The 9,173-nt window shown below is 33.5% G+C and overlaps 1 protein-coding gene across 5 annotated transcripts in view; it reads right to left on the reverse strand.

Annotated features, from left to right (window-relative positions):
* LOC6047907 (calcitonin gene-related peptide type 1 receptor) overlaps nt 1-5,248 on the reverse strand; it is a 175,612-nt gene extending 170,364 nt beyond the window's left edge. For all 5 annotated transcript variants that reach the window (XM_038252077.1, XM_038252076.1, XM_038252075.1 and 2 more), the window contains exon 1: nt 4,502-5,248. The gene's annotated coding sequence lies outside the window, so the exon portion shown is untranslated. The remainder of the gene's footprint in view (nt 1-4,501) is intronic.
* Between the last annotated feature and the right edge of the window lie 3,925 nt (nt 5,249-9,173).

Below are 9,173 nucleotides of genomic sequence, written 5' to 3' on the forward strand. Positions count from 1 at the left end.
GGGCTTCAAGTTAAAGTTTAATAATCCTTGAACAAGTTTCTGTTCAGATATAGTCCATAAAAGCTTGTGTTAGGGCATGGCAGGGCGTTTAAGGAAGAAAAAAATGTATTTTTTATCCATTTTTTTTTAAATTAGTGCACATGTTTGCCCATTTTTGAAAAAAATATTTTTGAAAAGCTGAGAAAATTCTCTATATTTTGCTTCTTCGGACTTTGTTGATACAACTTTTAGTTGCTGAGATATTGCAATGCAAAGGTTTAAAAACAGGAAAATTGAAGTTTTCTAAGTCTCACCCAAACAGTCCACCATTTTTCAATGTCGATATCTCAGCAACTAATGGTCCGATTTTCAATGTTAAAATATGAAACATTTGTTAAAAAATGAAACATTTCCCGACCTTCTCGAAAAAAATATTTTCAAAATATTCAAATCACGACTAACCATTAAAAAGGGCGTAAATGAAAAACTGCGACTATTTTCTAAAAAGTCACTTAAATATGGATTTAACTTGAAAACGGTGCACTTTATCAAAATTTTACTGAAGTACTTTTTGATTGCAAATTTGATTTTACATCGAAAAATGAAGTTGAAAATTTTTTGCGACCAAAATTTCGATTTTTTGAAAAAATCAGTATTGATTAAAAAAATCATAACTCGATCAATGATTTTTTGCAAAACCTGGAAATTTCTGAAAAGTTGGCCCAACTCCTCTAAAACATATCAAAAAATAAAAAATAAATAAAAATAGTGTTTTTTTAGTGATAAAAAATTAAATAAAAAAATCACCAAATTTTTTTTACCGTGTATCATATGTTTCCAGTGTAGTCCGTATTCATACCTACAACTTTGCCGGAGACACCAAATCGATCAAAAAAAAAAATGATAAAAAATTAAATAAAAAAATCACCAAATTTTTTTTACCGTGTATCATATGTTTCCAGTGAAGTCCGTATCCATACCTACAACTTTGCCGAAGACACCAAATCGATCAAAAAATTCCTTCAAAAGATACAGATTTTTGAATTTTCATACATCATTTTTGTATGGACAGCTGCCAAATTTGTATGGAAAATTATATGGACAAACTAATGATGAAAAATGGCTTTTTTGGGCATACCGAAGGCACCAAAAAAGTTTCAGTCGGATTAAAAAATACAAAAAAAATCGAATGACCGAAATCCTAGAGAACTGCTCATAAGGGTTTTTAGCATAATGCGTTGGCTACTATGATTAAAAACGGGAAGGCATATATTTTGGATATAATTATTTTGCTCGCTCAAAAACGATATTTGTTGATAACATTTCATGAAAAAACATGAGATTTTCTCACAATGTGACGTAAACGACATATTTATATGTACTGCTCTGTGCTCTTCTCGATATGAACAAAAATAAAGCTCTAGTGGGTAACTATTTAAAAAAAAAGTTTTTTTTAAATGAATTTGTTTCATTCGAATGCACATATAAAAAAATCACGTTCACAGCTTGAAGATATGATCTTTGATAAAATTTATTTTGATTTATGATTATTTGTCGTTTACGTCACATTGTGAGAAAATCTCATGTTTTTTCATGAAATGTTATTAACAAATATCGTTTTTGAGCGAAAAAAATAAAAATATCAGAAATATATGCTTTCTCGTTTGTAATCATAGATGCATATGTTTTATGCTAAAAACGCTTATATACCAAGGATTTTGAAAAATTTGTCACTTTTTGTTCACTAAAATGCAAATATCTCGGCTTTGCGTGGGCATAAATTGAATGTTAAAAATAGCAAAATGATCTCCGTAAAATTTCCTATAAGCTGAATGCATTAGTTTTGGCTGCAATTTTTTTGGATCGTTTAGGGAGGTTAATTTTGAAAATTTTTGGCTAAAAAATACAATTTTTTCTTCCTAAAACGCCCTGCCATGCCCAAACTCAAGCTTTTATGGACTATGTCTATACAGAAATTTGTTCAGGGGACATTAAACTATAACTTGAAGCCCAAGGCGACCAAACTTGAATGACTTTAGTATGATTTTTACGCGCATTTCTGAAAAACACTCGAAAAATGCACTTTTTTCATTCAAGCTCCGCGCGCGAGTTGTAAACCATTTTTGGGAATTTTTTGTTGTATGAAAACATTGTTCCTGACATCTTAATCTATCATTCTAGGGGTGAACACCGAAGATTTGACAACTTTTCATTTTTTTGGGACATCCTACTGACCATTCTGTGCATTGCCCCGAAGTTCGGTTGAAGTTGGTTGCTGGAATCCCGAGTTATAATTACAAATGTTTACGGTAGTCTAACTTGTACGTGTGACAAACGTGTTCTGACCTGAAATGCCTTTGGCCAGTTGTCGCACTTACATCAATTTTCAGGGAGTGACAAAATATGAAAAGTGACAAAAAATTTCGGATCTTTTTCGGATTTCATTGAATATCTCAGGATTGAAATCGAATTTTGAGGATCTGTGAAGGTCAAAAGATGAGGCATTGTGAGCTGCACAAAATGGCGTTCTTAACTCAATTTGGCCCAAAATGCACGTACGACAAGTTAGCACGACGGCGACGAACTGTTAACCTTATTAACAAGGTCAAAAGGTCAATGCAGCACCCAACTTGCAATCAAACGCACCCGCGTCGTCACGTTTCGTAATGCTCGCTCATTAGCCATTCAGAAATTATGATTAGCGGTGGTGTGCAGCAAAGTGCAACAAAACCAGCTTCGCATAGTGTCACTCTGTGCGCGAGCTTTGGGCTTTGGTTCAACGTTGAATGCATAATTATTGTCTTAAGCATCGCCCGTGTGTGTGCGTGTGCGAGTGTTTGTCTTTGCATAGCTCGAACAACTTTAACTGACATAACTGTTTTTCCATCGAACGGCATCAAGTGGGAGGAAACCCGTAATTAAGGCCCTTCCTCTCTGTCTTACAGTATCAATAGATTCCCCCTTCCCCCCCCCCCCCCCCCTGAACCAGCTTAGTTAGTTGCAGCGACTAGAATTTGTGTGCGCTTAATATAAACAAAACTGGTGCACGCTTTAATCGCTGATCGACGACGCCGATGTCGTCATTTTTAAGTCAACTCTGCCTGAAATGTTTACACTGAAATTGTTAAAAGTGTTGTTGGTTGCATTACAAATTAAACATTCATCTGTCTAAAACCAGGTGAACTTGAAGATCTCTCTCTCTCTGCTTAATTGAGAAGGGCACGGCCAACAGCCGGACTGGGTCGGGCCCATTCAAGGTGGATCAAATTTATGCTAAGTTGTGAAAATTACATATAATTAAATTAAGCTCGTCTGCTTTGATAACAGTGACTGCATCAGCTGTGCCGGGCATTCCGACATAAATCGTATGAAAGTGGTCGTAGTCGTGCTTCGAGTGTTGTTGTGAGCTGCTTATGTTTATGGTTGAAGGGGGTGGATCGTAATCATTGCTGTGTTGATTTTATTGTTCGATCGTGTACTTTGAGGTGGCTGAATTGGGGTTTTATTACTGGTAGATACTTTTGTTACACTTGAAATTCTAATTGTTCTTTTATCATGTCAGGAGTTTTTGAATAATCAAAATTAAATAAAAAATAACTTGTTCATTAGATTTTAAGTTTATCTTGATTGTTATAACATAACTTGACGTTCGTTGACTTCCTTGTTGAGGAAAAGCTACACATCTCTAAATAAAAAGAACATTTAAATTACACCTCCTAAGCCTAACTTTTTTAGATGATTGTCTTTTTTGTCTTTTTTTTTGTCTTTTTTTTTGTCTTTTTTTTGTCTTTTTTTGTCATTTTTGTCATTTTTGTCATTTTTGTCATTTTTGTCATTTTTGTCATTTTTGTCATTTTTGTCATTTTTGTCATTTTTGTCATTTTTGTCATTTTTGTCATTTTTGTCATTTTTGTCATTTTTGTCATTTTGTCATTTTGTCATTTTTGTCATTTTGTCATTTTGTCATTTTGTCATTTTTGTCATTTTGTCATTTTTGTCATTTTTGTCATTTTGTCATTTTTGTCATTTTTGTCATTTTGTCATTTTGTCATGTTTGTCATTTTTGTCATTTTGTCATTTTGTCATTTTGTCATTTTTGTCATTTTGTCATTTTGTCATTTTTGTCATTTTTGTCATTTTTGTCATTTTTGTCATTTATGTCATTTTTGTCATTTTTGTCATTTTTGTCATTTTTGTCATTTTTGTCATTTTTGTCATTTTTGTCATTTTTGTCATTTTTGTCATTTTTGTCATTTTTGTCATTTTTGTCATTTTTGTCATTTTTGTCATTTTTGTCATTTTTGTCATTTTTGTCATTTTTGTCATTTTTGTCATTTTTGTCATTTTTGTCATTTTTGTCATTTTTGTCATTTTTGTCATTTTTGTCATTTTTGTCATTTTTGTCATTTTTGTCATCAAAATTGAGGGACATAAACTTCAGAACAAATTTGTAACGATTGATAATTGATACTAATTTAAAAATAAGATAAAAACAAAATACAGCATATCAAAAGTTACTCACCAAACAGGTTTATCAAACATCAAATACTTTTGCAGTACACGGATTTAGGTTCCAATTTTGAACTTCATTTTTACACATTTGATCAATCTAACTAACAATAATCATTTGTTTTGCAAACAATTCATGCAACTCTACTTCATGAGAAACAATTCAACTTGTTGTAATCCCCACTCAGCTGAACCATGCACAAAACTACTGCTCCATTTTCAATTTCTCAGAAACAACGCAGCGAATTTTCGTTTCTGCTTCACCAAACTTCACTTCCACATAAAACCACACTCCAGGCGGATTAGTTGTAACACCCAGAACCCACCAGCAGCAGGTGGTCCAGCCACAAATTAATTTCTCCAAAACACACTGACTCTGCTGATTCTTCGCACTAACTCTGCCAACGACGATTTCTTCAAACACGTGCTCCTCCCATTTGCGCTTAATCACACCGCGCTGAGCTATTAATCGGCTTCACCCCGTCATCTGCTTCTCTAAACTGCATCTGCCGGAGGTCGGTGGGTCCAATTTCCCGTGCAAAACGCTTGACTCTTCTCGACGAACATCACATAACCCGGTTGAATCGGGCCGGGATCAACACTTCACAAACACCGACTTCAATCAAAGTGGCAAAAAATAGCATTCGCTTTTTCTAAACTTGCTCCTCCGAAAAAAAAACCAATCCAACCCCACGAACCGGACACAACACAAAACCCCGCTCCGACACGACGGAACGGACCACGCGATGTGAAACCGCTGGCAGACGAGGAAAAACTGAATCCGCTCAAGTTGCGCTTGCAGGCCATGCTTTCCACGGTGACGATGGACTGTGTGTTGCGCGACATTGAAGGGATGTTGCACGCGCAGCAGCGGTGTGACGCGATAGCTGGAGAATGTTGCCACCCAGCCGGCTAGAATTTCTCCGGGCTGGCTTGGAATACACAGATTGGGTCACGACAACACACGTGTTGCGCACAGAAGCTGACTGTGGGGACAGGCGAGGATACTTGGGTTGGAAGCCCGAGCAGACAAGAGATCAAAATAAAGTTTGATCACAAAAATATGTATTTATAAAAAAAGGCAGAAACTGTTTTAAAATCAAAATCAAAATCAAAATTAACGTCAACGTCAACGTCAACGTCAACGTCAACGTCAACGTCAACGTCAACGTCAACGTCAACGTCAACGTCAACGTCAACGTCAACGTCAACGTCAACGTCAACGTCAACGTCAACGTCAGCGTCAACGTCAACGTCAGCGTCAACGTCAACGTCAACGTCAACGTCAACGTCAACGTCAACGTCAACGTCAACGTCAACGTCAACGTCAACGTCAACGTCAACGTCAACGTCAACGTCAACGTCAACGTCAACGTCAACGTCAACGTCAACGTCAACGTCAACGTCAACGTCAACGTCAACGTTTAGTTTTTAGTTTTTAGTTTTTAGTTTTTAGTTTTTAGTTTTTAGTTTTTAGTTTTTAGTTTTTAGTTTTTAGCTTTTAGTTTTTAGTTTTTAGTTTTTAGTTTTTAGTTTTTAGTTTTTAGTTTTTAGTTTTTAGTTTTTAGTTTTTAGTTTTTAGTTTTTAGTTTTAGTTTTTAGTTTTTAGTTTTAGTTTTTAGTTTTTAGTTTTTAGTTTTTAGTTTTAGTTTTTAGTTTTTAGTTTTTAGTTTTTAGTTTTTAGTTTTTAGTTTTAGTTTTTAGTTTTTAGTTTTTAGTTTTTAGTTTTTTTTTAGTTTTTAGTTTTTAGTTTTAGTTTTTAGTTTTTAGTTTTTAGTTTTAGTTTTTAGTTTTTAGTTTTTAGTTTTTAGTTTTTAGTTTTTAGTTTTTAGTTTTTTTTTAGTTTTTAGTTTTTAGTTTTTAGTTTTTAGTTTTTAGTTTTTAGTTTTAGTTTTTAGTTTTTAGTTTTTAGTTTTAGTTTTTAGTTTTTAGTTTTTAGTTTTTAGTTTTTTTTTAGTTTTTAGTTTTTAGTTTTTAGTTTTTAGTTTTTAGTTTTTAGTTTTAGTTTTTAGTTTTAGTTTTTAGTTTTTTTTTAGTTTTTAGTTTTTAGTTTTAGTTTTTAGTTTTTAGTTTTTAGTTTTTAGTTTTTAGTTTTTAGTTTTTAGTTTTTAGTTTTTAGTTTTTAGTTTTTAGTTTTAGTTTTTAGTTTTTAGTTTTTAGTTTTTAGTTTTTAGTTTTTAGTTTTTAGTTTTTAGTTTTTAGTTTTTAGTTTTTAGTTTTTAGTTTTTAGTTTTTAGTTTTTAGTTTTTAGTTTTTAGTTTTTAGTTTTTAGTTTTTAGTTTTTAGTTTTTAGTTTTTAGTTTTTAGTTTTTAGTTTTTAGTTTTTAGACAGAATCTGGAGGATTGATGAAGATCCCTTCAGAGTTTTTAGTTTCGTATTGGTTGCAAATGAAAAGTGAAGTTTTGGGGAGAATTTGTTGAAAAGTGCCTTTTGCATAGTAAGGGTCTCATTCAGCCTTTGTTTTTGATGACCGCGGGTGCACATGTTCAAAGGATTGAGTTTGAGTGTGGGTAAGAAAAGTCAGGTGAGATGACAGTGCGACGAGGGGTGACAGCTCATCGGCTGAGTGCTTTATGTCGGTGTGGCAACTGCCACGCCACTAAGCTCGACGGTGGTCGGTGGCGGAACTAAATAAGTGCAGTGATGCCTTATTCACAGAATCCCGGTGAGTTTGTTCCAAGCAAAAAGTTTTAGTATTTTGAAAAAAGAACTACGCCGCGTCTTTTGCATTTTAATGATTTATGTCTTTAGTTTAATTCACGTCGCGGTTGCTGCAAAAGATTTCCGTTACCGCTGTCGTCGTTGGTTTACTCCGTTTTTGTTTGTTTTGTTTTTTGCCTGTACTCGTTTAAATGTTCGGTAAGGAGTTCGATTTGCGATGCCTTTTCGTTGGGTCGCAAAATTTGTCGCGTCCGTCGCAATGTGTTTTTCGTTTTTCCTTTCGCGTGCGTGTGAAGGTGCGGCTGGCTTTGGCTGTCCCGAGGACAGTTAGCCAGATTTTTTCGCGTCCGTCGTCGGTGTGCAACAACAACAAAACCCTATCATACCATTTCAGCTCGATAAACATTGTAACTCGTCGATCGCAACGTTAACGCATCAATCATTTAAAACTCGTAAAATCATCTCAAGTTAAAAATTGCACTGTTCAATCCTTCATTCATTAATTTCAAATGATTTTGGTTCTATCTTTCCACAGCCGGCTGTCTAAGACTAAACCATTTCATTTAAAATTTAACAACAGATAAACGGGAAATGTCTCATCCGCAGCATCCGATTGCTTGCCTTGAGAATAAAACATAATACCTTTCAACAAACACTATGATTTGGGTCGCATCATCATCTTCTATGATGAATCCTGACCAAACACCCTATCCTACTAACAAGTTTTCAGGTTCCTGGCGCTCGTGGGGTGTAAGCACAGAGTAAATCAGCTGCCCTAGTAGCAACCTGCGCTAACTAACATTCCCGTCCCTTAAAATCGAGGTCTACAAACTGACATGGCGGGCGCCGTTGGTGGCCAATGACTGTTACCTTTTCGCAACTGATCTAGTTTTAGCAATCATGGTGTTTTATCTTTTCAGCGCATTCATACATGCTGTTGATAAGGGAAACACCACTAGATTGTCGAAGCCTATGATCAGTAGTGCTGAAAGGATATTACGGTTCTGTTCAGCAACGGAGGGGCAACCATGGGTGATCTCTCATGCTCATGCTCATGCTCAGTTTTTAGTTTTTAGTTTTTAGTTTTTAGTTTTTAGTTTTTAGTTTTTAGTTTTTAGTTTTTAGTTTTTAGTTTTTAGTTTTTAGTTTTTAGTTTTTAGTTTTTAGTTTTTAGTTTTTAGTTTTTAGTTTTTAGTTTTTAGTTTTTAGTTTTTAGTTTTTAGTTTTTAGTTTTTAGTTTTTAGTTTTTAGTTTTTAGTTTTTAGTTTTTAGTTTTTAGTTTTTAGTTTTAGTTTTTAGTTTTTAGTTTTTAGTTTTAGTTTTTAGTTTTTAGTTTTAGTTTTTAGTTTTTAGTTTTAGTTTTTAGTTTTTAGTTTTTAGTTTTTAGTTTTTAGTTTTTAGTTTTTAGTTTTTAGTTTTTAGTTTTTAGTTTTTAGTTTTTAGTTTTTAGTTTTTAGTTTTTAGTTTTTAGTTTTTAGTTTTTAGTTTTTAGTTTTTAGTTTTTAGTTTTTAGTTTTTAGTTTTTAGTTTTTAGTTTTTAGTTTTTAGTTTTTAGTTTTTAGTTTTTAGTTTTTAGTTTTTAGTTTTTAGTTTTTAAGTTTTTAGTTTTTAGTTTTAGTTTTTTAGTTTTTACAATTCAACAATAAATTATTACCCGTCTTCTGAGTGCAATAACAATAGAATCACGATAAATATTTTCAGACTGACAATTTGCCCCAGATGACGAAAATGATTTGTTTGTTGTTTTTTTTCCAACTTGCTTAACTTCAACTAACTTTTAAATTTGTATTATTTTAATTTGGCGGATACAATTTATAACACTTTAAAATTCAAAACTGCTCGCTTCAGTTCAAAACCAAGTTGAAGTACAGTTCACAATGAAACGAGTTGTTTCCATGCCACCTTGTTACTCCGGTGTTGTTGCGTTGCAGACACTTGTTGCTGTCACCTTAGTCTAATGCTACCAATTTGGCATCACCGCTTTGCATTTCCGTCTTGTGTGTGATAAGAGAATTTTGTTTCT

Source organism: Culex quinquefasciatus, chromosome 2, assembly GCF_015732765.1.
Source record: "Culex quinquefasciatus strain JHB chromosome 2, VPISU_Cqui_1.0_pri_paternal, whole genome shotgun sequence".
Lineage (NCBI taxonomy): Eukaryota > Metazoa > Arthropoda > Insecta > Diptera > Culicidae > Culex > Culex quinquefasciatus.